Consider the following 7711-nt stretch of genomic DNA (forward strand, 5'->3'; position numbering starts at 1 on the left):
GGTAGGAGGGGAGCGCCCCGCAGCACCGGGCCTCCAAAGCCTGGGGACGGGGAGGTGGCGGGGGTGAGGACCGGCCCGAGCCTGGCCCCGAAACCGGTTATGCACCAAAAATCCCACCCCGAATCGAAGCCTGCCCTGGATTTTTGGTGCAATGAGTGAAAAGGGGCAGAGATTGCATCTTTTCTTTTGTTTGGTTGGTTTTGGGCTTTGGGTTTTTTTAAGCAACTGTCGTGTTTGGGGTTTGGGGTTTTTTTATGAGTGGGACCGAGGACATCTTTGTGCCAAAAAATCACCGGCAGCGGCTCAGCTCAGTGACAGCCCAGGTTTGGGGCAGGGAGGACCGCTTGTCATCGTCTGTGGGGCTGGGGACTTTCTGGTGGGGCAGCCCTAACCCCACCCTCCCCATCTGGGCCATCAAGTGGTGGAGCAGAGGTCCTTTTTCTCAGTTGTCCGCTTCTCGTGTTCCCAAGTCATGGCATTGTGTGGGTGCCTGTGGGTCACAGAGGTTTGGGGAAGTCAGAGTAGAGCCGTGAGCTGGCAGCGAGCTGGCTGAATGAGCTAATTTGTGTGAGGAGGAGGTTCTGACCGCAGGGACGGGAATATAGATAAACACATATATTATATTACTGAGAACAGGCTCGATGTGCATGGGAAAGCAGGTGCATTTTTCCTCTTGGTGCTTAAATATATGACCATAGTTAATTGTGCAGCTGGCAAAGATGTTTTGGCTATGACATCCCAGCTTAAACATTGTGGATGTGGAGAAGCACAGAAAGTGCTGGTATCCGGAGCCGCAGGGACCGTGGCACCAGGAGTGCAGCACCCCGTCTCCGCATGCCGCTCCCCTCCTTATCTCCATGGGGTGTTCTACCAGGGGGAAAATGACGCTCTGGGCCGCCACGATGACACAAAAGTTCCCAGCGTCAGAGGCTGCTGGGCTGGGCACGGAGGCCCAGGAGGGGCACCATGCTCCAGGGGTTCCTGTTGCAGCCGGCGACCGGAAAATGTGTAATAAAACAATGAAACCGCCTGCAGATTACATCGACCCCCTCCACCTCCCAGGAGGAACAGGAAACTTTTAAATGCTCTTTTACTGTAAAGGAGGAAACTCCTTCGCAGTGAGCAGGACTTTTGCCCACATTGTACTGCGGGTACTAGTCCTGCCCTGGAAAAGCTTTGGGCAGGGGGGAGAACCAGGGGTGAATAGCAGCTGCGTTGGCTGCAGGGAAACATTTTGTGGTGGCTGGTGCCACGAGAGCCTCCTTGTAGGTGGCTGAGGGTGCCCTGACACGGGGCGTTTTTTTAGTACCCTGGGAAGTACCACTGCAGCAGCTCTCCTGCTTGGGGTGATTTCGAGTGATTACTAGTGCTTGTAAAAGATGAGTTTTTCTAAGCCAAAGTGCTCCTCGTGGCTGGAAGGATGACCGGCAGTGATGGCTTTAAGCCCTGTCCTGGTGCTGCCCTCCATGCCAAGCTAACCAGCCTTTACCCTCCCTCCCTCCTTCCTTCCAAACCTCATGGAGCTCAGAGATTTGAGATGAGAGACTCTTCACCAAGTTATTTTAATTGAATCGCCTAAGAAGCAAAATCTTCCCTCTTCCCTTGAGTGAAGCTCTCCAGATGGTTAATTTTAAAATAAAACACAAGTCATTCCCCCGCCAAGATAGCATCAAGTGGTATTTAAATAGGTTAAAAAAACCCTAACCTCAACACTCACAGCCTGCAATAATAAAAATTGGCTTTGCCAGGTGCAATCTGAAGCCTTCCCTTATCAGTTTATTGGAAACACACGACAAGCTGGCACATGGATATGCTTTTTGGATGCCAAGCGTCCACCCACCAGAGCCTGCACCCTATTGCCTTGCAGCCATGTAAACCCGGGTGTGCAAGCGTGCCCTTTTCCAGGCCCACCTGATGTGAACGGTGTGTAACGGGGGCTGCGTGCACGCATGTGCTCGTGTGGGCAGCTTTCCCTCTAACAGCAACCTGCAGTCGCCATCAGCTCAATATTTGTAAACCCGAGCCTCACCCTGCCCTGCCGGGTCTTCCAGCAAAAGGCAGCCAGTGCTGGCTTTTTTTTTTTTTTTTTTTTGGCTGCAACAAAAAAATCCACCTTGAAATACAGCCAAAAGAGTTAAAAATGGCCAATGAAAATGTCTTGTTCTTCTCTGATCAAAATGAAAATCCAATTAAAAATAGTGTTGGGCAGAACAGACTGTGGGGATTTTTTTCCCTTTTAGGCTGGGTTTTTTTAAAAATCTTTTCCTAAAAAAAAGAAACATAGTTTTGAAATGGAACACATGAAATATTCCAATCTGAAAATGTCTGAAAGATATACTTTAAAATGGCACCCAGCTATCACCTCACGGTATAAAGGGGGTTTCCAGCCCATGCCGGGCTCCATGGCATGGCTGGTAAAGCTCGCACCAGGGATGCTGGTCTGGAGGAGCTGCATATAGATGCTCCCAGCGGGAACATATACATGGGCGATAACATGAGACTGTGTCGAATTAGCCCCATTTCCATACCTCAGTGTTGATGTAAACACTCCTCATGATGAGGAACATATAATTTCCTTCAGCTAACGGTCCCCACGGCTGATTATCTCATTATTACCAACTTACATCTGGTTTCTAATCTGATTAGAAGCAAAGACACGCCGAGGGCTTTGGCGGGGCTAAACCCACCCCAGGAAGGCTCCTCTCTGCCTGGCTGGACCCTAGAGGCTGCCGGGGCTGAAGGCGTGTGCTTGAGATCTGGGGGTCGCTTTGCTGTTCCAAAGCGCAACCACTTTGTCAGCATCCAGGAGCTGCTTTCTGGGCTAAAAATAGGCTAATCCCTGCAGTGAGAGCTGAATTAATGTAAAAATGACACTGCCAAATGCGCATTTTTCTCCATTCTTAGCCTTTCAAGCTTGGATATAAAACTTGAACATCTTCGCTTTGCAGCCTGTATATACATTCCCCTCTGGTTTTAGTTATGCGGAAGCCGAAACCCTTTGCATACCAAAACCTCCGCTGGAATATTGTGCAGTTGCGAAGGAGGAGAAGGAAATCAGACTCAAATGCCTGACCCTGCTCGCCCACCTTTAATTTTAGCGTTACGAAATTAACGCTAAAGAAGAAGACTGCTCAGCAGAAGACCCCACGTCACTTTCGCGGGTGGCAGTTGCCTCGCAGCACGTGGTCCTCCGAGGGCCGATGGCACCCGAATGCCATAGCAGCATCCCGGCAGGTGGCAGCGACCGCCGCCGGGTCTGGCGAGCAGAGGTTGTCCAACTTTGGTTCGTGCACCTTTCTGATCAGAAGGAAAAATAGGTCTAAAATACCCTACTGTTTAAGGGATTTCAATGAAGTTTCAATTAGAAAATTTTTGGTTAATTTCACAACTTCAATTAAAAAAAAATAATCACAAAATGAGTTAATATCATTACCACTGGAGCAGAATAGTCAAGCACAGAAGGAAAAGAGATTTAAAATGCGTTAAATCATATTACAGGGTGGTTGGGTTTTGCTGCTTCTAGTTTCATGTGGGAGCAGCCGTTGCACTGCATATCCCACCCTTCCCCCAGGAAAATGGGTGCCTTCTTCAATTACTGCTTTCAAAATGAGTTGACAGAAAACAAGTTGAAACCAATGAAATTCAAATACAGGTTCTGGGCTTCTGGTTGCGCAATTGTACGGAGGAACACAGGGCTCCTCCTGAAAATCTCTGGCTCTTACAGAAAAGACGTGAGATGCTTCACGGCCGTGTTGTGAGAACCAGCAGCTGAAGGCAGAGAACAGCGTCAGAAAAAACCAAGCTTTTCCCCAACTTCAAAGTCTGTAGTAGGAGCATCCCCCACTGCCCTTTGAAGCCAGGGGAGAGGCTTCATCCCCACCCGGGCATTTGAAAATTGGCATTTTAAGTGGTATTATTGTTCCATGTTTCCCAGAAAGCTCTCTCTTGCAATCAGCTAAATGAAAAAGCGAGTGTCCATCGTGGAGGGAGGCACTCCAAAAAAGCGACCTGACAGCTGGGCACCCCCTTGCCACTGCTGACCGTGGCTGGGGACACCCCGACAGCCGCAATGCCCGGCTCCGTCTGCTGCGCGGCAGAGAGCGAGCCTCTGGGTACCAGAGAGCAAGGAGGGGAGGATGCGCCCGGCATCGCGCTGGATTCGGATGTCTGCCAACACATCTGTGCCTGGTGAGGAGTCGTAATGGGAAGAGGTGAACTGTGGCTGCTGTCTGTGAATTTTTTTGCGCCCGCTTTCCTCTAACAAAGTAAAACCAATGAAAATAAACCAGGAATTTGCACCGGGCTCTGCCCTGAAGGCCCTTGTGGCTCTCTTTCTCACACTCAAAAAATGTTTCCTGAAAAAATTCAGCCCAGCTCCGCTGCCAGAGGACAGGGCGTTACACAACCTGGTAGGAGTATTTTGCTCTCCTGCAGCACACGGGCCGTTCCTACAAATTGTCTTTGTTAAAAAAAACCAATCCCGTTCCGCACAAATGACAATAGAGTTCGTGGAGATGCGGCCAGTTTCTGCAGGGCTCGGGATTTCCTGGCAGAGCACACATATCCTTTGTTACGGAAAGCAGACAGCAGCAGGAATGCCACACCTTTGGGGGGGCTCGGCGAGCTGTACCGACACCGGGAACAGCCCGTGCCCTTTGGGACCCCCATCCGTGCCCCGGCCAGAGCTGAGCAAGGGGTGGCTGGGGCCGACAGGGTACTGCCTCTCGCCTGCCTTCTCCTTCGTAAGGCGCACAAAAGCAAATGTCTTGCAGGTCCAGTGACAGCTCTTGCATTTTCATAAAAAAATCCTTTGTTTCCAGCGATCGCATTGCAAAAGCAGCGTTTTCAAAGTAAGCAAAAACCTCCCCTGTGCACGAAAACCGCCCGCTCCGTGAGAGCCCCCCAGCCCTTGCTGGGTTATTTGCTGAGCATACTCCACTGGTTTTCTTTCTGGCCTTGGGGCTGTGTTACATCCCCAGGCAGGGACCCGCTTGGTTGCAAAGGCGGATCTGAGTGCCCCAAAAAGATGCTGTGTGGAATATGTCTTAGGCAAAACCAGGGGAGGAAGCGTTATTAGGGTCCCCAAAAACCTGCTTAATTTCCCAGGTACAGCAGATAAAACTGATTCTTGACACCACATTTTGGTACCCCCAGGGACGGGATGATTTCCCCGCCATGCTTTCCATCGCGTCCCAAGGTGCCAGCAGCGCTTGGGTGTGTCGAGCGGGGAAAGGTCAAACCCCGGGGAGGGTAAGTGGTGTTGCAAGAGCTTTTTGGAAACGTTTGTTCACAGAAGTCTGACAGATCGGCAGCGGGCGAGTTATGGCTGTCCCCCTCCCGGGAGGATGTCACCCCCACCCTTCCCTTTGGGTGCTGGGCTGAGCCGCCGGATGGGACGCTCCTCCCAGCCCCTTCCCGCCCTTGACCTGCTGCAGCATCCCGCAGCACCGCGGGAAAAACTTAGGCTCTTAAATAAGGCTTTGGCTTTTATGGATGGAGCCGGGTCTTATCCCCCAGGGTCTGCAGCCCAACCAGGGAGTCGCAAAAAGGGACAGAGGCGGGCAGCAGGCAGAGCTTTAGCTGTGGCCTTCCCAGAAAGCCGGCTGGCTCCAAATTGTCTGCCGGAATAACTGAGAGGGGAAAGATGGGAGAAAGAGGCAACTGGAGTGACGCTGAGCCTGGGGCATCTCTTTGAGGTGGGGACAAGTTTTTTGGGGGGGAGGGCTGGGAAAGGCAGACCAGGTCCTGCCTAATTGTTTGGGCAGCACCAAAGGCAGCCTTCCTTCCCCTCCCTTGCAGCCACTTGCAGCCGGGCTGATGGCCGAGCGGGCGATGCTATGGGAGCGGCCGGACAGGGAGATGCGTGGTGGGCGGCTGCTGGTGCATAAACACTGGGGGAGCGCCTGGGCAGGGTTCCCCCCATCCCGAAAGCTGCAAGATGACAGATGCCGCATCCTGCCTTTGTTGGCGGTGGGCGGAGGGGCTGGGAGGGGCCGATAGCATCGCCCCAGCTCCCCCCGCCCTGGAAGAGCTGGCCTCTGCAACGAGAAAAGCATCTTTACTTTTTTATTCTCTGGGTTGTCTCAGGAAATAGGGCTGGGGACACAGGTCAGAGGTTTATCCCAAGCACACAAGCGTGAAAGGGAGGTTTTGCCTTGTCCGTGCTGGCAGCGCAGGCTGGGAGGTAGGTGCTGGGGGGGTCCCTGCCCGAGGGCCGCACGGTCTGTGTGCCCCTGCTTGCCTGCTTCAGCGCCTGCACTGAAAACGTCGGCAAGATAGGATCTTAATCGTGGCTGTGGTGGTGGGGAACCCCGAATCTTGTTTCAGTGCCACTTCTGATTTAAATAACTGCTTGAGTGAGGTACCAAAAGGAAATCCAGCACTTTCTAATGATGACTGTTAACCACTCCGAGCAAAAATGTGGAGAAGCCTCTTCTGCAGAAAAAAGCCTTCACTTTTATATGAGGTGGGGCCTCTGGAAAGAAAAGCGCCAAAAGTATCTTTGCCTATTGATGCCCCTGAGTTTGGCATGGGGAGCGGGGAGGAAACCAGTGTCGCTCTGGCCATAAGGGATCTGATGGTCTGACGAGGGCAAGCGGAGAGGGACAGGGAGCTTGGATCACAGAGGATGTTATTCCACGTAGGGGAGGGGGCCCTCCATCAGCTTTTTAGGAAAAAAAAAAAAAGAAAAAGAAAACCTGATTTTCCTGATATTGTTTTGCACCTCTAAAGGAAATTCCAGGACTGGGAACCTTCAGGGAAACAATGAGCAGGGCTGGGGCCGAAGGTGGGCTGCCCCAGGTTGGCGTGGTCCTCCTGCAGCCGGGGCAGGTCCCCACACCCCCACCCCAGCCCTTTCGGACACGGTCAGGGCCTCTGCCAGGGCCCCCACCCTACTGCGGGTGGAGAAGGAGTGGCTGCACAAGAGCCCCGCTGCCGGCACCCCGCTGCTGGCATCCCGCTGCCTGCAACCCACACTGGATGCAGGGTTTGTTTTTTGCTTCGCAATTTCCTGCAACCTTGCTTTTTCAGAACACCCAAATTCCACAGCAAGTATGACATGTTGGGATGCTCCCTGGCATTTCATGCAGAGGAGAAGTCTCTTTTTTTCAGAGGCGCCAATATTTCAGCCTCACTGCAAGTGTTTCTGCTGCAAGGGTTAACTGAGCACATCCATATCACTGCACTTCTTACTGAGACACTAGTTTTAGGAGAAAATTATTCTTTCTCTCTGCTCCTTCCCTGAAATAACAAAGGCAGCTTTTATTTTCAGTGCTGTAAGTTTCCTGGGGAGCACAGCTCTCCCCTCTCTTAGCATCAGCCGCAGCCTGCATCCCTGCAGATGGGGCCATGCTTCCTTAGTGATGCTTCAGCCCAGACAACTGATGGTATCGCTGGAGAAAAGCAACAGCGTGCTGAGCCCTAGCGACCCGAGCAAGATGGAGCTCCCATCAGATCCTGCAGCTCCCCTCTCCCATGACATGTTGACGGCATCCCACCACACAAATGGGGGGCTGCTGCGTTTTGCAGGGGATTTAAGTGCTCTGGTTGCAGAAGCCGCGGTAATTTAGCACCGTGGAGGTGTCTGCTGGTATGCAGACGTCTTCACCTTGGTGGCCACAGGTGACGCATTGGTTAATGACACTGGGTCCCGCGGCACTGAGGTCCATGGGCTGGATGCAGACATGACCGCCTACTTATCATCCTTAAG

Source organism: Haliaeetus leucocephalus, unplaced genomic scaffold (genome assembly GCF_000737465.1).
Source record: "Haliaeetus leucocephalus isolate CR32 unplaced genomic scaffold, Haliaeetus_leucocephalus-4.0 Scaffold450, whole genome shotgun sequence".
In the NCBI taxonomy this organism is placed as follows: domain Eukaryota; kingdom Metazoa; phylum Chordata; class Aves; order Accipitriformes; family Accipitridae; genus Haliaeetus; species Haliaeetus leucocephalus.